Raw genomic sequence first — 25609 nt, 5'->3', positions numbered from 1 at the left:
ACTAAAGAGCGAAAGTGTTACTATACAATATTTCACTATAATTGTATACACAATATATATATCTATATATAGATTATATATATATATACATACATACATACAAACTTGATAGGGAGCAAGTAGCAAAAAATTATGTAGAAACAGGGGATGAATGAGAATGATTCACAATATTGGTGTAATTGTCTCTCTAGCATTACTCATAGATTTAGGCCGTCATTACGAATGGTCCAGTGCTAGGTGCGATATTTATTGCACCTGATAAACAATCATACCGTGGAGTACGTTATTTATTGGGTGAGATAAACAGTACCAATTACAGGTTTTCCCCCAAAATGGGGCATACCCCACCAACATCTGTAAGTCATCGTGTTTTTGGGGGCCTTTATTTTCCTTTAAATTCCTGCAGGCTTAACCTGCTAAAAATACTGTTGTGGTTTTTCTTGCACCCAGTATGTAGTGAGTGAGACAAAAAAAAATATAATTCTGATAAGTGTGATACTATAAGTTATCACAGGTATCACAAGTTATGGAACTGCCAGCAATGAGTGATCCAGAAAATCTTCTGAAGGGGAAGGTGATTGCTCCCACAGTGGTTCAAAAAAGGAGTTCTTCTACTTTTAGAGCCAAAGAAAATACCCAATACCAGAGCATACAACTTCAAATGTTAGATTTATTGGTAACAGTGGAATGAAAGTCTTTGTTGCAAGACATAAACTTAACATAACTATTTTATAGTAAACTCCACCTTTACAAGGTAATATTTTCATATAGTATCACTTCAATATAAATTATTGTGGTCAATTGCTCTTCTTTTTAAATGCAAATCAAGAGTACTTACGTTTTAAAGTGTTCACTGATCCCCATAATTTGAAACAACTCTATTTATAATAATAATAATCTGATATATAAAGTGCCTGGTTACGCTCAAAGGTGTGTCCCTGCGCGAGGGAAAAGCCCAGAAGCCTACAACCCAACAATCCTCACCTACTAACAGTCACAAAGCCTGAAAGCTTCCATCACCCTATCTTACCCAATACAACCTTGTTCTATAGCAAACTGGAAAAACCATGTTTTAAGCCTCTTTCAAAAGAGTTTTTCCGAAGGTTCCATCCTCAGCTGTAGAGGCAGAGGATTCCATATCTTTGCCACAAGGAAACCAAAAGATCAACCGCCCATCCAGGCTTCAGCTCGTATGGTGGCATTGCACGTGAGGCCAAATATCGTGGGCCCCGGCCTTTGAACATTCTATGAAAGAAGCCTATGGCTTTAAAAATAAGTTTTCTTACTGAGTGGCAGCCAATGTAAGGTGGCATGAGCTGGACCTGCGGGTGCACATCTAGGTAAATTTAACAAATGGCGTGACGCCGTATTTTGATCCCTCTGCAATTTCTGCAGTTTCCCCTTAGTTGCTCCCCAGTAGAGGACCTAGTGGTGCCCGTCCTTTGGTTAAATGTATATATATATATATATATATATATATATATATCTGAGAATTCCGCCTGAAACACTCCTGCAATTCGACAATCTTGAAGAAAGCAGGAATAGACGAAGACTGACCCAAGTTGCGAGTGAGTAATATGATCTTTTTATTTATCTCACAGCATTGCCTGCATGACGCGTTTCAGCCTTCCAGAGGCCTTGATCACATGACGCCAGAGGAGTATGCAAGGTCGTATTTAAAGTGCTTTAGTGCAAATGAAAAGTGTAACACCATTGGCTAATACACACATAGCACAATAGACATAGAAGAAATGAGGTATGTCAGAAACGATGCTGTTCAACATTGGGTGGCAAGCAACATCACAATATGAGCACAGATCACAAATTAGTTCTAAAATCCTTATGAACATATAAAACACACATAATAAGTGTAGTCATATTCAAAGGTAAAACCAAAGGAGAAAAATTTAAAAACTATACATTGAGTTAAAATGATCTCCTGTCTGTGCAAAGATGTACAAAATTGTGCAAAATTAGCTATTTATATATAGGCTTACGGTTGCAGATGAATTGCGTTTTTAGGTCTCGCGAGCCAAAGGCTCGAAAGAGACATTTTATAACTGGGCTTTTTCAAAGTGCTGCCGTGGCCTAAAGCTACAGTGCACGTCAACGTGCACGCGCGCAGCGCCATGTGTCTTTCCTCCGTAGCGATCGTAATCACGATCACTTTCACTTTCGCGGCCACGTTTCCAAAGCTTGTTGTGCTTGACGCTGCTTGATCCCAACAACAATGCTCTTCGCGCTTATCTTGTTTAGTGTTTAGGGATTTCAACCATTTCAGGCTTCCGTCCCTATTTCAAGTCTGCCATGGTTTAATTTTAGCGTTACGATCGGCATTCGCGTTGCACTGACCTAGTTTACTATTTAAAGGGAGTTCAACCATTGCCGCTAAGTCTGCCATTCTTCAATTTTATTTTCACAATTGGCATTTATTTTTTGTACGCACAGAAGAGCTGAGACTCGAACCTGGTTCCCCAGTCACTAAGTCGGCAGCTCTGTTAAAACTTTCGGCGCGCGCTTTTTGTGCTTGCCGCTGCTTGATCCCAACAACAATGCTCTTCGCACTTACCTTGTTTAGTGTTTAGGGATTTCAACCATTTCCAGCTTCCGTCCCTATTTCAAGTCTGCCATGGTTTAATTTTAGCGTTACGATCGGCATTCGCTTTGCACTGACCTAGTTTATTATTTAAAGTTTCTTTCCCTGGGTGTGGCTTATTGTGGGCTTGTTATAGTCCACAGATGTGAGGATAGGAGCCAGATTATGAAATATCATCTCAGCACTCTGTGATGTATTGTGTTCAGCTACAGAGCAGCTGTGCATTGCAAAGCTTAATCGGTCTTTTGGCAGTTATCCATACTTATTATATGTTACTTCCCTTCGTCACTGCCGCTTTGCCGTTGTATTTGCTTTCCCGTCCACCCTCACTCCTCTGGCGCAGTTACTTGTTTAAATATTGCCTTCAACTCGACATCAAATTATGTTATATTTGTTAATTATGTGGAATCTATATATGTGTGTTTGCACACAGAGAGGCTATGTTGTTAGTATTGTGCGTACGGCGCTTACTAACTAAAACAGGCTTATAGGCAGAGGGAAAGAAAACATTTAATTGAAAACATTCTGCATGGTATTTCCAATAGCATCGGAATGTTGTTTACTTCTGCATTTGTAAAATCAAATGTTTGTTTTGGTTTTCACTGCTGAAGCTGGTTAAACCGCCACTCACAGGCTTTCAGGCGGGTTCACCGCCTCTTGGAGAAAGATACCCGTGGAGCCTGAAACAATGGCGCGTGGGTTCTTATGTGTTTCTACAGTACCTACACCATCTTTAGTGCGTGGTGTCCTGGCTTCCTAATCCAAGGCATGCTTCAGCAGCCCTGTAAACCGTCTTGGTCAGGGGCGTATTTTATCCAGCTCAGGTTTTTAACGTTGCAGTCAGTGGTTTGTAATCCTTATGACATGGGTACTTCAAGTCCCATGATGCAAGGAAAATACCTGGCCTGGATGAGCTATTCAAGTATGCCCTGGCATAGGAAACTTTGTGAGAGCTCTGGCAGTGAAAGCACAACCAGCTAACCGGCACAGCAGTGGTTAACAACATGGTGCCACTTTTGGTTAAAAAAAGGGTTTTCATGAATATAATGATGCCCACCATAAGCGTATGGCAATGGCGTGGGGTCCTCTTCCAAATGTAAACAGACCACAATCCGCGTTTATAACCTTATCTGTTCCTGAAGTAGAAGTAAATTGAAGAACTAATAATATTCAGAATATAGCATTACCGACGAGTACAATTTGCTTTTATTTAGTTGAATTTTTACAAACATAACTTTCGAGTATTTCAATAACTTAAAACATAGCGAGGATGATGATTTGCATACGGAATTAGCACATAATAGAGAGCGGATGGATGTCATGTTGGTTTCTTATTTCTTCCACTTCTGTGAACATGAGGCAAGGTGATGTTAATTCCTCATGATTGACGGCACAGCACAATGTTACAAGGTAGAGCAAGGGGCGGACGAGAACAGCATTGTTTCTGTGCTAAAACAGGTTGGCGATTTGACTTGATTTCTCTATATAGGTGTGCAGCAGACACGTTCAGTTTTTCAAGTTGTGTTCCCCAAAGCATTTGAAATTATGGGCCATAGCTGCCAAGTTTTGAGCTTTCTTAGGTGTGACATTTTTTTCTCCCTCTATCAGGCCCCTTCTGCTTTTGTGATAAACAGTAAAAAAAGCTCTGGCAGGTAACAATAAATGAAATATATATGTGTCTAGCGCCAAAGCACTCTTAGGACATCAGTGCGCTGCACAAGTGACTTCCATTCCAGTATAAAACCACATGTGGAAATGCACAGCTCCGCAAACAATGGTGCCTTAAACCCACTGCACTGAAGTTGTAATCTTGGTACGTGTGCTCCAGTGGCCCCTGTCTCCAGCTGCTCCTCTGTCCCTGCGCCTCCTCTCCGGCAGTAAACACAACCCCCCGCCCGCAGACAGGGGTATTTAACACCGCCCCTGCCCAACCCCCCTTCACTGGTGGCTAATGAGACCTGGACTGGAAGAGCAGGTTCTCTTTGAAGATCCCCATGAACCAGAGGCCGGCAGAGCCCAGCCCCCGACCAGAGCAGCAGATTGGGAACATGTGGGGTGGCACTGCATGCCCTGCAGCTATCGTAAGGGGCACTGCACACCCTGCAGGCACGGGCACAGCACAGCACTGCTACCATGCTCACAGCACTGCATACCCTGCAGCCACGGTAAGGGGCACAGCAATGTTATAGTATTTATTTATATTTATAGCAGTTTTATGTAGCGTGAACGTGCCCAAAGCATTTACAATGCAATATGGCATTGTAAATGACAATGCCTTTTATGTATGCGTTAAGAAAACCTGCAAAGTGTGTGTTTACGCGCACCACTTACGGGTTTTCAAAACACATAAATAAAAGGCAGTCATTTACAATGTCAATAGCACAAACTCTGGCAAATGCGAGACCTATTGCATTGCAAATGCTTGTTTACAATTAGATCGGAGAACAGACCATCGAACAATGAGAGGAAGACCAAGAGGAAAAGGAAATAGAGGAGAGGGGGCCAAGGATGCAGAAGGAACATGAGGAGAAACAGCGAGATCAATGCGCTCCAACTCAAAACAAAAAGCCAAACAGTAACAAAAAGCAATACGATCATCAATTTAAGCCCAATAGATCTATCTAGTGAAGATAAGGAGACCCTAGAATTAGGCCTGTCCTATTGCCATAAAATGTAATTTAATTATGCCAATAGCAGGATGGATCTATATAGATTTGTGAAGAAGCTAAAATTGATGAAATTACATAACATGAAGAATACGACACATAATGTACAAGAAAGAGAAGAGATGCCTCTCCCATTTGTCCCAACAAATCTCACAGTGTCAGATCTACCAATCTTGGAGGACATGTGGTCACTACAGAATGAACATGAGAACGAGGAATCAATATTTGATGACCATACAATGGACTCCACAGATCTAGTCTTACAAGCAAAGGATTACACCCCTTTTTCGCCCTCGGTCAAGCTATACACCACAGATAACTAGGGATAATCTGCATATCTTTTCAGAAAGTGTCACAAGGGATTTGAGACTACTATACCAAGAGGTAGCAAATCACAATAGTTGTAAGGATCCAAAAGAATTGAAAATTTTAGGCACAATCAATAAAATCAACAAGGAACCTGAAATAATACTGAACCCCTCTGATAAGAGAGGAAACGTAGTCTTGTGGGGAAAATATCTCTATAAAAAGGAAGCCCTAAACCAATTAAACAAAGATTGCTACAAGAGGATTACACTGATGGATTATGAGGGAATGAAAGAAACATTTTTTGAAAGATTGAATACGTGGAGGGAACAGGAATTATTGAGCTGGGATGAATATCAGTTTTTAAAACAAGAACATCCAGTCATTCCTGTTTTCTTATGATCCCCAAAATCCACAAGGATATACGCAACCCAGTAGGCCAATAATATCAGCTCCAGAAAGTCTTTTTGAAAAATGTCTCTAAATATATTGACTTCTTTCTAAATCCAATTGTAAAGACACTTCCATCATATTTGAAAGATTCAGCAGATTTTCTTAAGCGAATATATTTGGTTAAATGGGAACAAAACATGGTGCTCATGACTTTGGTCATTTCCACTCTTTATACAAGCATCAGACATGGAGATGGATTGAGATCAACTGAACATTTTCTCAGAATGAAGCCCATGAGATTCTCGGATCACAATCGGATGCTGCTTGAAATCATGGAGTAGTGCCTGACAAAGAAAATGTTCTTGTCTGAAAATGAATTGTTTCAGCAAGAACAAGGGACGGCTATGGGCACCTGCTTTGCCCCCAGTTATGCAAATGTACGTCTTGGCTGGCGAAAAAGAGCAGGTGCTCGGGCCCGAATTTGTGACAGTGGACAGAAAAAATATTAACGTGATTGAGATTTATTGATGACATCTTCATGCTGTGGCCTGGCACAGGGATGGAAGCAGACCAATTTATTTGTGATTAGAACAGGAATTAATTGAATTTAAAATTTTGTGGGGCATAAGAGCAAGACAGAATTCTTGGATATAAAGGTTTAGGTCAAGGGGCACAAATTGGAAACTATAATTTTTAGAAAGTCAATGGTGGGGAACACAATTTTACACACTAGGAGTTTGCATCCAACAACCCTTATAAGAAGCATCCCCTTTGGAAAATTTTATAGAGTGAGGAGGGCATGTAGTACCCTAGACGAGTATGATAAAGTTGAAGATTAAATGAAATGTTGTTTTATTTAAAGGGGTTATCCACTTTCAGATTTAAAAACAGCCTTAGATAAAGCGATAAAGTTAAATCGAGAGAATGTATTGTGTGAACCATCTAAAACAGCGGTTAAAAAGAAGTACACGAGAAAAAATAGTAAACACAGACTCATAATAGCATACAATACTGACCATAAGAGATTGGGACAGATTTGAAAAAAGCGCTGGTACTTTATCAAGGAGGACCCTATAATATGACAAGAGTTGAAGAGATATCCAGAAATAACATACAGAAAATCCAAATCCTTGAGGAATTATCTGGTTGGAAGTGATTGTTTGGGGGGTATATTACAACAGGCCTGGTTCCTACAGAAACAACGCTTCTGAGAATGTTTAAAGTGTAAAGCATGTCAACATGGGAAAATATTTCATCTTTTCAGACAGTGTTTGACAAAACTGTAAAAATACAAGGATTTTTAACGTGTAAAACTAGTTTTGTGGTGTACATTTTAAAGTGTCCCTGTAGAAAAATATATCTCGGTAGTACCACACTAATGGCACATAAGAGGATACTGCAGCATAGGAGAGCCATTATCAATAGCGATCATAGTTACCCAGTGGCTAGGCACTTTAAGAAGGAACACCAGATTGATCCATTATTAATGAAATACAGCTGTTTAGCACAAGTGCCTACAAACACAGCAACAGTGAAAACACTACAAAAGCAGTTCATACCGGTTCAGAAAAATAGCCAATATTGTATCTGAATGAAACAAGATGAAAACAACAAAAGTCCAACACACACAAGCAAAAATGTCACTTTTCAAATATTAAATACGTTCAGTCCATAGAAATATCCTGATGCGTTTGTTTTAGCACAAAGTACCTAGGAGAGGTAAAAATTAAAAGACGAAACAGGGACTGGGGTGGTAAGGCGCTGGAAAAGCAAGGCGATGCATTGGTTCATTACTCCCAGGAGAGGTGATGCATCGGTTTATTACTACCAGGGGGAGTGATGCATCGGATTCTTACTGCTAGGCAGGGGAGGTGATGCGTTGGTTCTGTACTGTCAGGGGAGGTGATGCCCCGGTTCCTTACTGGAAGGGGGAGGGATGCATTGATCTCCAGACACACAGCCTTGGTTCCTTACTGCTGGGCAACGTCGATGAAGAGACGGTGTAGAGGGATGATGCATCAAAAATCCAGATGTGTCATCATTTATTTGAATTGAACTATATAAGAATGAAGGGTAAGATCAAGAAGCTGTTGGAACAATGGACCCCTATCGATAGTGGGTAGAGTTTCATTGATTAAAATGTCCATACTTCCACTGCTTATCTTTTTGTTTACTAATGTCCCGATTAAAATAAACCACTCATACTTTAGGGAAATTGATACCTTACTTAGGGAATTAATTTGGGGTAAGAAAGCTCCAAGGATCAAATTGAACGTGGTACAATTACCAATAGTTCAAGGGGGTTTAGCGTTGCCGTATCTGAGAACTTATTATGAGGCTGCTTCTTTAGATTTAGTGTCCGGCTTGATAGGATATAACTCTACTAGAGACAGATTTTTTATAGATAAAATGACACAAGAAATTGGATCACTAACTCAAGTGTTTTTAAAAATTTCCAAACTTCCTAAAAAAAACACGTTATAAAACTTTAAAAGACTATTTTTTTAGACTTCAGTCCTTTTTAAAAAAGATGGGCTTGTCGGGTCTCCAGTATTTAAAATTAAGAGAATGTACAAGTCTCGGTCTCCAATTGCAATTAAGGCATATAAATATTTGGGAAGGCTGTGGACTTTCCGAGCTAAGGCATTTCATAGTTCAAAATTGGCCGATTTCCTGGCAAGAAGTAATGGCAAGGGCGGAGAGCCATCGGAAGCCAACCTTTTTTGAATATCTACGAGTTGTTCATTTGTTAAAAAATACAAGTGGTATTTTGAATACCCCTAACCAATTTGTGGTAGCTCTTTATGGGGCCAATGTTAAAGGGGTAGGAAACTGGTATAGGCTGCTACATAAGCAGGGACAAGCTCCCGCGATAGAAAAACATTTGGATAAAATAGCTTGGGAGACTGGATGTAGGCTGGCTGGGAAGGAGTGGGAGTCCATCTGCAATTTAGGAAGCAAATCACTGCGTGCTGCAAATTTCAAAAGGATGGCCTTCCTATCGAGATGGCTTTCCTATCTAACTCCGGCCGCCTTAAAAAAATGATTCCCGTGAGCTGAAAATAAGTGCTTTCGCTGTCAGATAGATGGGGAAGGCGGGTGGCACCATACTTTTTTTTCCTGTTCAGATGTTATGTTTTTTTGGGGAGGCAGTTTTCTCGGATATTAAGCAAGCAATCAGAAAGAGTATTCTGCTTGAGACTGAAGCTGCTTTGTTTGGAATCTGCAGAGATGAAGCGATGCAATCCGAACCCGAAAAAGCCTTTGTATTTATTTCTTGTTCGGTGGCTCGCTCCCTAATCCTGCAAAATTGGAAATCTAAGGAAGCTCCCTCTCATTTGAAATGGTTTAATAAAATTAAAAGAACACAAAAATTCGAAGAAGCCTACCCCAGGAGGGCAGGAGATACTAAAAAATGTGAAAAAAATTGGAAGTTTTTTAATGAATTGGAAAAGTTTAAAGAGAGATCTTAAAACTAGGGTTGGTAAATCAATGTAGCAGCTTTTACCAAAAATCCATTAGCACTTTCTCCTATCGCACTTTAGTAGCACTAGCACTTTCATAGTTTTTGTACTTTATAGAATGATGTATTTTGTATTTTTGCCAAGGGTGTAATGAGCCGTTATAGCCATAAGTTCTCGTTTTTTTAATAAAGTGTCGTACCTATGATGGCTTTAGGCGATAAGATGGCACTAGCACTTTATTGGTATTGCACTTTAGATGTATTAGGAATTTTCCTCATTGCTGCTATGTTGTAAGATAAATTTGCACTTTGTTTTGTGAATGACTACCTGCTTTAGTTTTTAGCTTTCTTGTTTGTTATGTATTGAGAGGCTGTCATTTCGATTTTTTTTTTGTAGAAGCTGGTGTTAATAATGATTTCAAATATATTATGTACTTCATGAACCGAATGCTCTGCTCAATAAAAAATTTATAAAAAAAAAAAAAATCCTGATGTGCTGTGTCAATGTGGTTTCTATCTCACAGCCGTGAACAAGTGATCAGTCGATTCTTCAGCGGCGAAGCAGGGTCTGAGTCGGAGCAGGAGCCACAGACACCGGTGACACTGTTCTTGGGCCTTGAACTGTGGTCATTTTTCATCTGCAAAGCAGGCAATGTATCAATTCTTTAGCCGCATGGCAGTGCTGCGTCAAGAAAACAGGTGCTGAGAGTTGATGCATGGATTTTCTCTTCAGATCACCAGATTCTACTTTCAATGGCCCAGGAACTGGATTTGGCACCACTCGGCAAGTCATGGCTCTCAGCAGAAGAGCCCAGGCACTGGTAGGTGAAGTCTTTGATGGCCCTGAGACCTCTTAACAGGAGGCAAGCACACACAAGCCCTTGGAGAACCTTGGAAGCAGGATGGAGAAAGCAAAGTCCAGTCCGTTCACTCCCAGGACAGAAGCAGAAAGCAGCAGGCCAACACAACAAAGCAACAGGCACAGTGGCAGTCCCGCCTACTGCATCGAGCTCTTCTTCCTGGCAGAATGTCCTTTAGTCCAGCAGTGTTCTGATTTTGGGGTGTCAGAGGTTCAATACCTATACCCCTTTGTGCCTTTGTAGTAGGCAAACTACAAAAAAAGTCTTTGTAGTGCACAAGACCCTGCCTTACCCTGACCTGGCTACGGACACACTACAGAAGAGTGGAGACAGCTTTGTGTAAGGACAAGCACAGCCCTAATCAGGTGTCAGTGACAACTCCTCCCACAACTCTTGCTCAAGAAGACCCATTAGCCTGGTGATTGCTGTTGGACTTGGCCCTTTTTGCAGGGTCCTCCATGAACTTGTTGCTTTCCTCCTGTATTGTTTCTGACCTGTTTTTGTTGGTTTTAGGACTCTGGGCACTTTACCACTGCTGATCAGTGCTAAAGTGCATGTGTTATGTTAATTGGTTGTCCATAATTGGCATGTTTGCCTTACTAGTAAAGTCCCTAGTAAAGTGCACTATGTGTGCCAGGGCTGGTAATATAAATGCTACTAGTGGACATGCAGCACTAATTGTGCCACCCACATAAGTAGCCCTAAAACGAATTTCATTGCGTGTGCTGAAACGCCAAATGCGTTTCAGGGCGCGCAATGAAATTCGTTTTATTATTATTATTTTTTACATTACTCTGGTTGGCCGTGAGCTGGAGTTTAGTAAGCCCCACCATGCCCCTCCCCCGCCCCACGTCACAGCCCCGCAGAACTCCCTCCTCGGGCCGCTATTGCCCCCACGTAAGGCCTGGACTCCGGTCTGGAGCCGCAAGCCTGTGTGGCCTGGGGAGGCGTGCAGGAGGAGTGCAGGAGTGCTCCGATCTCTCTCCCGCTGCACCGCATTAGATGCGCTGAGTCCCCGAGCGGCCCGTACCTGCCCAGCAGTACCGGGGCCGCCCTTTAAGCTTATGACCATTGTCTCTGCTGTTGGGGCCTAGTGGTGCCCAAGTTGACCACACAGATTGGCTTACCGCATTATTCTTGCATTACGAACCGCATTATTCTTGGACTACGAACCGCATTATTCTTGCAATACGAACTGCCTGATTCTTGCATTACGAACCGCATTATTGTTGCATTACGAACCGTATTATTCTTGCATTACCAACTGCCTGATTCTTGCATTACGAACCGTATTATTCTTTCATTACCAACTGCCTGAATCTTGCATTTAGGACTGTCTTATTACTATATCAAGAACTGCATTACGAACTGCATAGCCTTGCATTAGGACTGCAATAGAGATCGTGAATTGCTCATTAATACCGCAATAACCTACAAGTGATTGCTGGCCTAATAACCGGCAAAGCGAAATATTACGAATATGCATATGTTGGATTTCTATAGTTTGGGCTCATCGTATTCCTTTTTATAAAGATACTGCTATTTTTATGAAACCAGTGTGGTGTTCATTTGTGGTGTTATCACTGTGTTACTGGGAGTGTGGTTGCAAATACTTTACACATTGCCTTGGAGATAAGCCTGGCTGATCGTGCCAAGCTACCAGGGGGTGAGCAGGGGTTATCTACGAGTGTGTCCCTCCTTACACTGACTAGAAGCAAGGGTCCCTATTTGGACGAAGGTACCTACCTCAGTCAACTAGAGACCCCCAGTTCTAAAAATAGCCCATCTGGATATGCAAGGAACCCCTCAGCTTCCTTTGTGTGGCTGTAGAGTGAATGCACAAGAGCTCAACTGTCATCCTAACCCAGGCATGGATTCTACAGACAGGCAGAGGCACAGAATGGCTAAGCAGGTAAATGCCCACATTTCAAACATGCAATTTAAACACCAAGTTTACCCGAAGAAGTATTTTTAAATGGTGAGTTCAGAGACAACAAACTTCAAATCTCTAACTGCTCCCAATGGGAAATGACACCTAAAAGATATTTGAAGGTGTTGGACTTGGCCCTTTTTGGCTAAAGTTCCTTAAACTTTTTGCTTTCTCCCTAGACCCTTTTTTCTGACATGGTGTTGCCAACTTAGATGCTTTGGGCACTTTGCCACTGCTGATCAGTGTCAAAGTGCAAGTGCTCCCTATGTAAAGTGTAATGGTAATTGGTTGTCCATGATTGGTATGTTTGCCTTATTAGTAGTGTCCCTAGTAAAATGCACTATGTGTGCCAGCGCTTGTAATGTAAATGCTACTTGTGGACATGCAGCACTAATTGTGCCACCCACACAAGTAGCCTTAAAGAGAGAACTCAGGCCTGCCATTGCGGTGCCTGTGCGCAGTTTGTTAAACTGCCATTTTGTCCTGACAAGTGCACCCACTTGCCAGGCCTTACCCCTCCCTTTCTATGCACATCATACACTCCTATGGTAGGCCCAAGGTACCCCCTTGGCAGGGTGCAGTGTATGTGAAAGGTAGGACAAGTACTGAGATGTGTATCCAGTCCTGACAGTGAAATACTCTCCATTTCGTTTTTCACTGTTGAAAGGCCATCTTGCCCATCAGACAGAAAGGGGAGGCTACGTAATATGTTTCCAGCCTATCTTCCCAAAGGCTTAAGATGGAGAGGTGTAGTTTAGTATGCCTGAACTCACAATTCCATAACACATCTTTTTGTGAAGGTAGTTTTTGCATAGTTTGTTTAGAAACCACTCTTTTAAAAGTGGCTGGGTTTTTGTGCTCTAACATTTCTGTGTGTCTCTGCCTGGTTGTGGATTGACAGTCTGGATCTGAAAGTGATAGGATCTGGGGAATGTCTTGACCCAGGGGAGGAGGTGAGATAGCAACAAGCTGACCTGCATCTGGAGTGTAGGGGAGGAGTAGCCCCTGGAGGTGAAGAGGACTGGGCTGCCGCCATAAAACAATGGCTCCATCCCCTGTTGAGTGATTAAGGATCCAGACCCCCGCAATCAAAGGAATAAGGTGTCACTGGCAGGGAGACACCCAGAACTGGTTTAGACAAGGGTCAGTGCCCCCATAACACAAAGACTTCAAAGACATTTGGGGGTATAACTATGAAAGATGAAACCCCTGAACGTTGGATTGATCAAGACTGTAAAGGATTGAAACTACTTTGTGGTCAAGAGGAACCTCTGCCAAGGAAGAAACAGCTGAATAGACTGAAAGAAAGAATTGACCCTTGCTGTGTGTTCTGGGGCTGGCCTGCAGTTTTCTGCTTTAACCAAGGAGAGGCTAAAGGGACTTTGCTGTGTGTTGTTTACCCCAGCTTGAAAGGGCTTTGCTGTGCTGTGTCCTGAAGTAACTTAACCCCAAGTGCCCGAGGTGAGGTGGCTCCCTGTTGTGGAAACTCAGGAACACAAATGTTTCCAGAAGTGTCTCAGCGACGCTGTGTGCGTGTGCTTCGTGCAGCCTGAGACCTTTGTGAGTATTGCCCTGGGACCATGCACAGTGAAGTCCAAGAGTGTCTCAGCGACGCTGTGTGCGTGTGCTTTTTGCAGCCTGAGACCCTAGGAAGAATTGCCCTGTGATCGTGGGCACCAGAAGTTCAAGTGTGTCTCAGCGACGCTGTGTGCGTGTGCTTTTAGCAGCTTGAGACCCTCGAAAGAGTTGCCCTGTGATCGGGGGCGCCAGGAGTCCAAGTGAGCCTCAGCGATGCTGTGTGTGTGTGCTTCGTGCAGCCTGAGACCTTCGTGAGGATTACCCTGTGATCTTGTGCACCCGGACTCCAAGTGAGTCTCAGCGACGCTGTGTGCGTGTGCTTCGTGCAGCCTGAGACCTTTATGAGGATTGGCCTGTGATTGTGTGCACCCGTAACTTAAGTGAGTCTCACCGACGCTGTGTGCATGTGCTTCGTGCAGCCTGAGACCTTCGTGAGGATTGCCCTGTGACCGTGCACACCCGAGGCTCAAGGGAGTCTCAGCGACGCTGTGTGCGTGTGCCCTGTTGCAGCCTGATATCCCGATAAGCCGATACGCCGTGTGGAGGAGAGGAGAGGCTGCTGCAGCTCCCGCGGTCCCCGAGGCCGGCAATCCATGACTGCGGCACTTGAGGAATTGAGGACCAGCATAGCCACAACCAAAAGCTGGTATCTCACTTCCCACAGCCCACCCGCTCCCCGGAGCTGCCCGGAGCTGCCAACACTGCCGACCCGCATCCCAGCTCCCTGCTCCTCTTGTGCACTGAATCTGAGCACAGGCTGCCGAAGTGCTGAAGCACCGTCAATATCGCACTGCCCGCCCACAACTCCTTGCTGCAATGGAGCAAAACGGTGCAAGGAGTACAGAGGCAGAGGCAGGGGACGGTTTGTGGATGGTTTGTGGACTCGCAGGATACAGAGCAACGGAGCGAGCAGGCTCCAGTGCTCCTAGTGCTCCATAGTCCCTCTGTGGTGCCCCCTGCGGCAGAACGGGATTTGGAGCATCTGGAGTGCTGGAGTGCTGTTGGAAACCCTGTGTCTGGAGTGCTGGAGCGCTGTTGGAAGCTCTGCTGTTGAGCTCTTGCTGTTTGAGCCCTGCTGGTGTGCTGAAACCCACTGGACCCAGGTGGACCCTGGGGGGGGAGTGGCGGTGAGCTCAGTGTAAGCAGCGGGTGTCGGTGCAGGGGCAGGGAAGGGGAGGGGTAGGAGTGGGTGCGGGCATGGGAGCGGGTGAGGGCGAGCGCATTGCGGTGTAGCTTTGGCGCACAGGGTGGCACAGGGTGGCGGCAAAGGCAAAGGCATTCAAACAGCTAGTTTAGCCAGCAAGCTGCCTGTGTTGCCTGCCGCATCCACTCATGCACCGCTCCATAGGGGATTTCGGCTCACCACACAGCATACTCAAACTCCAGCTGGGTCTACTACCAGAGTAATGGAAAACAGTAAAATGGCAATCGGCAGCCGGCTGACGAACGTGTACCAGCGCAACAGTAGCGCAGTTGAGACGCGGTGCCGACAAGATGGCGACAACCACAGCTGTAACAAGCGGAAGCAACGAAACGCAGCCTGCAACACATTCAGGATAACGCACAGGAGAGCACAGGAAAAACATACAACAGACTGAAAAGGGATTACACCACTTGGGACAACATGCGGGAGATCACATAACGCAAAATAGCCAGACAAGCGATCAGACACGCGATCACACTACTCACCTCGCTTTGAGCGCTCTGCATGGCTAATCATTAAGGGTGGGTACGTGGAATTCCACTAGTGAATTCTGCAACTTCGCTCCGTCGGAGTCCCAATTAATAAAGCAGAAACATCATATACTTTTGGTATAATAACAAATATCTCTGTCTTTACATGCTAAAAAGCATATAGTCATTTCACAAAAGTGAAAATTTAGCAAGCAGTGAGAGAGGTGATGATTTTGGGATCCTCCATAACCTAGGGAGAGAACCAAGCAGATGCCTTGAAAACAAAGAGCAAATCTTGCTGAACGATTCGGTGGTGGTCCCATCCTCTTAGGACCACCCCAAGCACAGTTATGGGCAAAAATACAATCCCAACCAAAGGCCCTGCAAAGCATTATGGGACGAGATTTGCAGTGAGCAGTGAATATTATAGTATCCAATATCAAAATAATTCTGCAAAAAGAGCTACAGTTCAACTAGTCATTACTAGGTGTCCCTCACAAGCTTTTTAGCATGTAAAGTTGCTTTATCAAAGGATTTGTGGGTGCAGTTTAGTATCTGACTCCACAGAGTTCCGTGTTTTTAATGGAATGCACAGTTAACAAATCTCCGCAAACTCTGGCAGCGGAGCGGGAGTTCATTACCCAGGGTTACAAATCATAGCCTTGCCCAGGGTTACTAATCATAGCCGCTGATCTGCTCTCCAAACCATGGAACGAGAGAGGCCATGCCACCCAAACAAAAACTCATTGCAACAGATCAAGATCAAAGTGAGACAACAGCACGGACGGGACTTACCGGCGCCACATGCTCCAACCAACCCAAGATCTACACAAAGTTTAACTTTCTAAGGGATGCAGGGTCAGTTCTTTATTCCAGCAATGCAACCCTCAAAGGCCTGCAACCTCCACTGCTACCCCTACAGTCGCAAGTATCTGTCTCAAGCCTTTTGCCCTCAGATGAAGGCAGGGCGCCACAGCAGCAAGGACAGCAACCTCAGCTCAAGCCGCAATCTCCAAAGCACCCTACGCGGGCACAAATGGCAGGCATCACATCCCCTATGGCCCCCGCAGAAATGCCTGGGAACTTAGGATTCATCCCAATAAAAACTAGCCAACAGGGCAGCACTCAGGGGACTCCAACTGTAGAATACAAGCTCCAAAAAATAGCTGCACCACTACTACAACCTGATGACAGGGATGGGGACTGGGCCACCAAAGAAACCAAGGACGTGAGCGACGCCAAAGAAGGTTCAAGGAGAGTAGATGGCGAACAAATCAGTGTAATTAACTCCAGCCCCACAATCAATATGATGATTAGCAGCCATAGCACTCCCATCAAAATAACTGATTCAGCAAGTACAAAACCCCATTACTCCTTGCTCAAGAAAGTCTTCTTACCCAACAAGGAGGAGCATGTGCAGGGATACCAGACCCAAATCAGAAAGAGGAGGGGAGGGCGATTACATCCTACTTAAACACACAAGAATGGGAAGACATGCTTGCCACCTATACATCAGATCAGGACCAGGAACAAAGGGGGCACTCTCCCCAAGAACTTCCTCGGGACTCAGTTTCTACAGGCCAGACCAAAAAAGTCTGAAGGAGAGTGCGCAAATAAAGAAATAAAACGCTGGCATGTGGACTTCCCTATTAAACACAATTCAACTGACCGTCGAAGCACTGCAATATCAGTCAGAAAAGATGGAGTTCCAATTAACTTTATTGAACACATTGGCAGTCTTCACTGCAGGTATCGACGAAAAATTGGAAAATCTGAACGGCCTGATAATAAGAGCGCAATGAAACACCCACCTTAGCTGCAACTGTGACCAGGTTGTCGACAAACTATCCACCCTGCCCTCAATGCTAAACGGCCTGATAAAAGACATCAAAAGCGTAACAGTAGGAAACACAACAAAAGGCCAGGGCATTTCCAACAGCATGGAGGGAACAACCAATGGTCAATTAACCAGCAACACGTATACGGATGTATGACGTTACAACGCACACTTTTACAACGCATGCACTTACAACGCATTTTTTACAACGCATAATCCATTACAACGCATGACTTTACAACGCAGGACACTACAACGCATTTTCAAAAAATACCTTTACAACGCATTACCATTACAACGCATACTACCTTTACAACGCATACCATTACAACGCATAATATTAAATTACATTTAAGGTAAGTATTAGATAGTATAGGGGTAAAAATTACTATTCTAACTCCAGGGGGTGCAACAGTAGGGTAAGTGTTGGATAGTGTAGGGGTAAAAATTACTATTCTAACTCCAGGGGGTGCATCAGTAGGGTAAGTGTTGGATAGTGTAGGGGTAAAAATTACTATTCTAACTCCAGGGGGTGCATCAGTAGGGTAAGTGTTGGATAGTATAGGGGTAAAAATTACTATTCTAACTCCAGGGGGTGCAACAGTAGGGTAAGTGTTGGATAGTATAGGGGTAAAAATTACTATTCTAACTCCAGGGGGTGCATCAGTAGGGTAAGTGTTGGATAGTATAGGGGTAAAAATTACTATTCTAACTCCAGGGGGTGCATCAGTAGGGTAAGTGTTGGATAGTATAGGGGTAAACATTACTATTCTAACTCCAGGGGGTGCATCAGTAGGGTAAGTGTTGGATAGTATAGGGGTAAAAATTACTATTCTAACTCCAGGGGGTGCATCAGTAGGGTAAGTGTTGGATAGTGTAGGGGTAAAAATTACTATTCTAACTCCAGGGGGTGCAACAGTAGGGTAAGTGTTGGATAGTGTAGGGGTAAAAATTACTATTCTAACTCCAGGGGGTGCAACAGTAGGGTAAGTGTTGGATAGTGTAGGGGTAAAAATTACTATTCTAACTCCAGGGGGTGCAACATTAGGGTAAGTGTTGGATAGTGTAGGGGTAAAAATTACTATTCTAACTCCAGGGGGTGCATCAGTAGGGTAAGTGTTGGATAGTATAGTGTAATATTATGCGTTGTAATGGTATGCGTTGTAATGGTAGTATGCGTTGTAATGGAATGCGTTGTAAAGGTAGTTTTTAAAAATGCGTTGTAGTGTCATGCGTTGTAATGTCATGCGTTGTAATGGATTATGCGTTGTAAAAAATGCGTTGTAATGGTAGTGCGTTGTAAAAGTTGCGTTGTAAAGGTTGTTCCCCCACGTATACAGGCGACACTAATGTGGACATTGTGAAGACTGGAGGGTCCGGCAATGGAGAGTTATTAAAACTCAATGCTATGCAACGCCATCAACAGAAAAGGAAAGAGCACAAACAAAAGCACCACACAAATGTAACAGCTTATTTCCCTATCTTTTCAGGTTCACAGAACAAACGGGATACCAACTCAGGAGATGCAAGTTTTTCAAATCAAGCACTGTTGCCTCCAACCATCTCCAAACATCTGCCAGAACACGGAGGTCCCCCAAAACAGATATCCGCAAGCAGGGCACAAGTGGAAATTGGTGAAGAAAATGGACAAGGACCCCCACCCAGGGTCAACATAGAACACAAAGAAGGGAAAAGACAAGGTATCTCAACCACCCCCCAAATAACAAAACCCGACAAAGGCCACAACAAACAGTCAACACATTCCCAAGACCAGAGGGGTGAGACAAAGGTCTTATCCAATAAACTTGCACTCTTACAACAGTCAAGTGGAGAGGCGCTCAACCCTGGGGCCCCAAGGCTGACTAAAACAAAGCAAAAAGTCACCAACACGGTCAGAGAGTTTAGAGGGCCTATCATAACAACCAATGTTAGCCCCAGTCGGAAGCTACAGGAAAAAGGGGCACAGGACGGGGGGGCAAGATTTAAAACAAACATCCCCCATATTAATAACATTTAAGGTAAACTCAAGGAACTCTATGGCAGAAGCACCAAGTAACCAACTGGAAAAACAGCTCAAAGAAGTATCTTGCTCCAACCTTCTAACTGAATTGATGGCCACAGCTGCCGGCAACACAATCAGTGAGAACTAGACAGCAAGAAACAGAGGTTTTGGTTTTTTATCCTCTATTTACTTCTAAGGGCCGTCGGGATACGTTAAATTAAGGTAATATTCTAAGACCAATGAAGTCAATTCCAAATCTTGCCGGCATAAGATCAAATGACCTACTTTCCGTAGAGTTTATACACACTGCCAACCCTCAAAGCCCGAGGCAACAAAGACAACGTGGACCACAAGCAAAATATCAGAAATAATTCTAGCAGAACTGGGCATATTCCAAAACTGGGGCATTGACATTGCCCCCTTTCAGAAACCAGCCTGCCCATTCCCACTACTAAGTAACACAAGCCCTGGACCAAAAATACATCAAGCACACTTAAATTGTGTACTTAGAGGCGCTCGGCAGAGATCGCAACAACAGAGTGTCAGCAGCCAGTGGGACCGATCAGAAATAACATCGAAGGCAGTCGCCTCCATAAGCCAAAGCTTCAATAGGGAAACATTATCCCGAATCATAATTACACGCACAGAGGAAGATTGACGATATTCACAAGATAGAGTCTACAGCAGGGTAAAGGAGTCCCCTCTCAGACTATGCTCGTGGAACATCAATGGCTTACCAACAAAAATAGAGGACTACATTTCTTGAACTATGTTACAACCTTCGATATAATCTTGCTGCAAGAAACTTGGCTCACGGACCCTCAGCACATTGAGGGTTATACATGCTTTGCCATATCAGCAACAAGGACCGGCAGATTTGGCCACTGCTCTGGTGGGCTGGCCACGTACGTCTCTACGATGAGCATACCTTCAGCAACTCTCATGGATTCGACATCAAATGTAACAATAGCAGTTACAATTATTATCTCCCTCAAGGAAGAAGAAACGGAGGTGTACCTAATCAACTCGTATGTCCATCCCAAACGCAATGTGAAAGATTAAAAAAAACTTAATAACCAAGTGGCAAACTATGCCACAGAGATGGAAAATCCGACGTTTATCTTGACAAGTGACTTAAACCATTATCTCATTGGCTCGGCAGAAGGGGAGGAGACATCTGCTCAAATTGGAATCCACAACATCCCCACACAATGCATTCCACTGCATGGAAGGAAGAAATGCTGAAACTGCCACCTCCTTGATGACTTAGAACATCTAAACCATTGAGCACTAAACGGAAGATTTCCAGATGACTCTCCTCCAGTCGATTCATTTTACTCCGCAACAACAACCTCCATATTGGATTATACCTTTGCAAGCCTTGCTCTGTTCCCATACATTCTGGTGTTCAAAATGGGGGATAAAGGCGATAGTGACAATCGCCCCCAGGAATTTCAATTAACAGCCACGGTACCTAGATCAATTAGGGAAGATGTAACCTTGGGGCCAATTATCACCTCCAACTTAAGAAGGATCAAATGTACAACAACCAACACAAATTTTCAGGCCGAAGCTGCGATTCAAATGTTCAACCCGCAAGCATCCAGCACAGATGACCAAATTGTCTACTGGGCACAGTTTACCGCCATACTGCAAGAGCAACTTTCCCTATAAAAAACAATGATCAGAAAGCAAGCGGAACAAATAAAATTCTGAAAACCCAAAGAGTACAGCTCAAGTCTCAAAAAATCAGGGGCGTGGCCAAGCAACATGGCCGACAGGACGTGAGCTCCTTTGGCTCCCGACCAGCCAGCCAACAAATCCTTCATTATCCTGTCTGCTGACGCCCACGACAGTCCCCCTTGAGCGGCTGGGACTCTACACGCTGCGGGGGCGCCCTGGGGGAGAGCGGTCGGAGGAAGTGCCTGGACGTGGCTGAAACGACTCCGCGCCCGTCGACCCGATCAGCCTAAATCACGCAAGGCCAGGGATGAGGCCTACACCAGCCTGAGATGTGCGCAGGTCTCGAGGGCAGCGATTCCCTCTCTGCTTGCCCCGTGACTCCGGTGGCTGCCGAGGAGGCGCCCTCTGCTATCTGGGGCCTCCCGACATCTAGTGACCCTGGCCCTAGCTGTTGGGCCTTAAAGAGTAGCACGATCCCCGAAGGGCCTTGCGAGGCATGGGGGGCCAGCCTGGAGTGCATCTGGGGGCCGGCCCTGACGCCCACTGAAGAGGGGTCCTCTGTCGCTGGCGGTTCCCTGTGCGAACTACGAACCTGTGCCCCCCCTGCTGGCCTTGGAGTGAGCTGCGGATCGCGGGCTGAGCCGCGAGACGACCCTGGACGGGTGCCTCAGAGGAACAGTACACGGCGGCGGCCACCCGGAGGTGGCAGGCAGTCGTGTTCTCCCGCTGACCTGCTGGGGAGTCCCTGAGGCCGAGGGGTCACGATCGGCCTCGCTGGACAAAGGAAATCTTTTCTCGGCATCAAGCAGGGGCTGCGTGAACTCCACCTACAGTACATGTTACTGTACCCTGCGAAACTCAAGGTGATAACACATGGAAAGGCCCAATTCTTTGACTCTCCAGAAGAGGTATGGGAGTAACTTGAGATCAGGGGAGAGGCCCTCCCCCAGCGCGAGCAGAGGGGATCCCAGAGTACCTGGGGGACCAGACCTCCCGGGAACCGCAGGAACAGATGCAGGAGTCAGGTCGTAGACGACGCCCAAGCGGAGGGACAGCGGATCACGGTGGGGGACGACACCGCCCTCCCCCACAGACTGTGACAGGGACTCATGAGGAGAGCCTGGTACCAGAGACTCTCCTGTCCACCACCCATGTGGTTCCAGGAACAGTCATGGGCCCACTTACACCCACTACAGCACCGTCCTGAAGATGATATCCTTTTTTCTCTTTTCCTACTGCTGGGGTGGAGGGGGCCGGCCCTTAGAGGCCTAGTGATTATTGCCTCACAGGGACTTGGGAGAATTATTTGTTGAAATAGTGCTGATGTCGTAAGCATTTTGTGGGATTTGCCTATCAATCTGGCATAAGTGTTTCACTGGTACATGTTTGGGCAGTTCGGGACTTTGAACTATGCCATGAGGCGGCTGGTCTGAGTCAGGAGTTGGACCTGGGGGAGGGGGTTTTCTTCTCCTTTTGTAGAGTAGTGTTGGCCCCGTTTGGGCTAATGGGACAGCTGTGCACGTCCTGGCACCAGCATGGGAAGGGCATTTCTGCATGTTTTGTTGTCAGTAAATTGCTCGTGGGAGGGAGGAGGGTGTTCTTAGGGGGGTGTTTTTCCCCCCAGGCATTGTATGTATCGCATTTAGGGCACAGGGCCTAGGTAGCTACATAGGACACGGAACACACAGGGATTGGTTACTTCACCACATATGGGGTTTACATTTTTAAGCTGGAATGTGAGGGGGCTTTCTGTATGTAGAAGCTGACATCCATGGGAGATATCTGCTCCTTAGAGCTAAGCTAGATGGTAGAGATGTTGCCATAATGAACATCTATACCCCAACACAGATGACCAGGACTTTTTTCAGTCCCTGCAGGAGGTCCTGGTATCAGAGCTGGAGGTTCCACTACTTTGGATGGGGGATTTTAATTGTGTCCTAGACCCCGTCCTTGACAGGTTCCCACCCCGCACTGGCATGAAACCAAGGATGAAGACGAAACTCCGAGAGGTCATGGGGAATATAGGAGCCCAGGATGTATGGCGCCAGAGACACCCAACCCAGAAAGTGTACACCTGTTTTTCATCCACTCATACTACAAAAAGTCGCTTGGATAGGGTCTTACTCGCAAATCCTGATGCGGCTATGTCCTTTAAGGTGACCCATCAAGCGTTATTCCTATCTGATCACTCCCCTGTGGTGTGTGTGGTTAACTAGGGGGGCCCAATATGTCGCCCACGGACTTGGAGGTTGCCGGCAGAGATTCTCGAGGACCAGGTAGGAAAGCATCACCTAGAAACTGCCATAACTGACTATATTGATCTAAACTAGGGCGGGTCGGATCTATCACAGGCCACGAAGTGGGAAGCCCCGAAAGTGGTAGTGAGAAGGGCATGCATAAGCCTTACATGCGAGGTTCGGAAGCAGCTCCAACAAGAGCTGCAGGAGAAGGAACGCCACCTCTTGGAAGTACAGACCTCTGAAGCCCCTGACACAACTGGGAGGGATGGGGAACTTGACATCTGGGAACGCATCCATGACATTTGGGACAGGCTTGACAAATACACCCTCACACAGTACAGACAACGCCTTCATAGGGAAGGAGATAAATTGGGCCGTCTTCTGTCCTGGATTCTCCGGCGGGAACACGCCCCTGATGCGATTGTGGCTTTACGGAAGCCCACGGGAGGCCTGGTGCACTCTGAGGTGGGACTGCTGCGGGTCTTCAAATCCCATCTCCAGTTGGTGTGTACCGCAAACCCTGCAATCTGCGAGACCTCTTATCTCCCTTACCTTCATGGCCTGACCTTACAGTCTATCCCTAAATTGGCACAGAAGGAACTTGACGAACCCCTACCACTGTGGGAGGTACAATCCGCCCTGCAACACCTACCATGAGCCAAATCCCCGGGTAGTGACGGGTTCCCTTCTGTGTTCTATCAAGCATTCACTGAAACACTTCCCCAACTCCTGTTGCAGGTTTACCTCGAGACATTTGAACGCGGAGTTCTCCCACCAAGCATGACACAGGGGGAAATATGCATGATTCTAAAACCGGGAGGGAATGCTCATGAGCCCTCATCGTATTGACCGATCACGATGATCAACACAGATGTTAAAATCTTATGCAAGCTTTTGGCCTCCCGATTAGCGCTATACATGACTCACTTGGTCCATGAGGATCAGTATGGGTTTATACCGGGACAAAACATGGCTATGAATCTGCGACGGCTAAATCATATTCTGCATGAGGTGCGGGATTGAGAGGAACAGATGGTATTGGTATCCATTCACCTTGCCAAGGCGTTCGACACGGTGGACTGGGGATACCTTCGAGGTCTTATGCGCGGTGTGGTTGAGTCACAAATTTTGTCGCTGGATTCGCATTTTGTATACAGCTTCCCGCGCCAGGGTAAAACTTGGGGTGCGAGGTCAGAAGAGTGCCAACTGGGAAGGGGTTCACGCCATGGGTGTCCCCTTTCGCCTTCATTGTTCGCTCTGGCCATAGAGCCCTTCGCGGTCCGGGCTAGGACTGACATGGAACAGTGGGGATTTAGAGTGGGTGACATGAGTCATATTATTTCCCCATATGCTGACGATGCCCTGTGTTATTTGGCTTCTCCCCGGGACGCACTGCCCGTATTGCTGCGCCAGCTAGACTGGTTTGGAGAGGTCTCTGAATTACGACTTAACCACGGTAAGTCCCTGATCTCTTCCCTTGGTGGGACTGGCCTCAGTGTCCCTGGGGGATCTACCCGACCTCGGGCTGCGCTGGGAACAGACAGGGTTCCGTTACCTTGGGATACAGGTGGCCCTGACGGACACACAGGCACTAGCCCAGAATGTAGACCGCATAATCACGTCACTACAGCAGTCGGTGACATTTTGGAACACTCTTCCACTCTCCTTGATGGGCAGGCTGGCCATCTCTAAGATGGTGATGCTTCCTAGGACAGTATATGTACTCCAGAACTCACTCTGTCCGTTCAAAACTCTCAACACGTTACTCATGTCTCTGCTCTGGGTGGGCCGGTGCAATAGGGTAGCTCTCAACACCATCATTCGCAGCTATGAGGAGGGCGGTCTGGAAGCTCCACGCTTCTACCTATATTATTATGCGGCCCTTCTACAACATGTGGCACGTTGGCTTACAGACACAGACAATTGGGAGAAACGCCTTCTCTCTGACAGGGTGGACAACCAGACGCTGCAGGAAGCACTGATGCAGGGCCAGGGGTCGGACACATCTCTTCTCTATATCGTGCGACACACAGCTGGTTTATGGCAGCGGTTTGTTGAGAAGTTCTTAAGAAGGGCACCCTTTCACAGGGCGCTCCCGATCTGGATATTATCCCCCTTCATAGACATGGGGCAATACATGTCCTTTCAGCCTTGGAGGGAGGGTGGGTGTGAAGTTCTTGCCGACCTTTTCCCCAAGGAGACCTTCATCATTTACAAACAGGCGGAAGAGAACTTTGGCCTTGGACAGGGCCACTTCCTACACAACCGGGGAATTCATGATGTGGTGAAAATCACCTGGCCTCAGTACCCGGACATTCCACCACAGACGCACACCCTAGATATCCTACTTTCATGCAGTACAGGTCGCAAATTGATTTCTC

The 25609-nt window shown here is 45.6% G+C and overlaps 1 protein-coding gene and 1 long non-coding RNA gene across 2 annotated transcripts in view; one reads left to right on the top strand and one right to left on the bottom strand.

Annotated features, from left to right (window-relative positions):
• LOC146858399 (uncharacterized) overlaps positions 1-10075 on the top strand; it is a 28075-nt gene extending 18000 nt beyond the window's left edge. Inside the window, exon 3 of the long non-coding RNA XR_014980021.1 lies at positions 9949-10075. This is a non-coding gene — a long non-coding RNA (uncharacterized LOC146858399). The remainder of the gene's footprint in view (positions 1-9948) is intronic.
• Positions 1-25609, bottom strand: part of ITGAE (integrin subunit alpha E) — an 847690-nt gene that overhangs the window by 34410 nt on the left and 787671 nt on the right. The gene's annotated exons all lie outside the window — the stretch shown is intronic.

Source organism: Triturus cristatus, chromosome 3_2, assembly GCF_964204655.1.
Source record: "Triturus cristatus chromosome 3_2, aTriCri1.1, whole genome shotgun sequence".
Taxonomy (NCBI): domain Eukaryota; kingdom Metazoa; phylum Chordata; class Amphibia; order Caudata; family Salamandridae; genus Triturus; species Triturus cristatus.
Note: the sequence above shows the minus strand (reverse complement) of the source record. Positions and strands in the feature narration are given on the sequence as shown.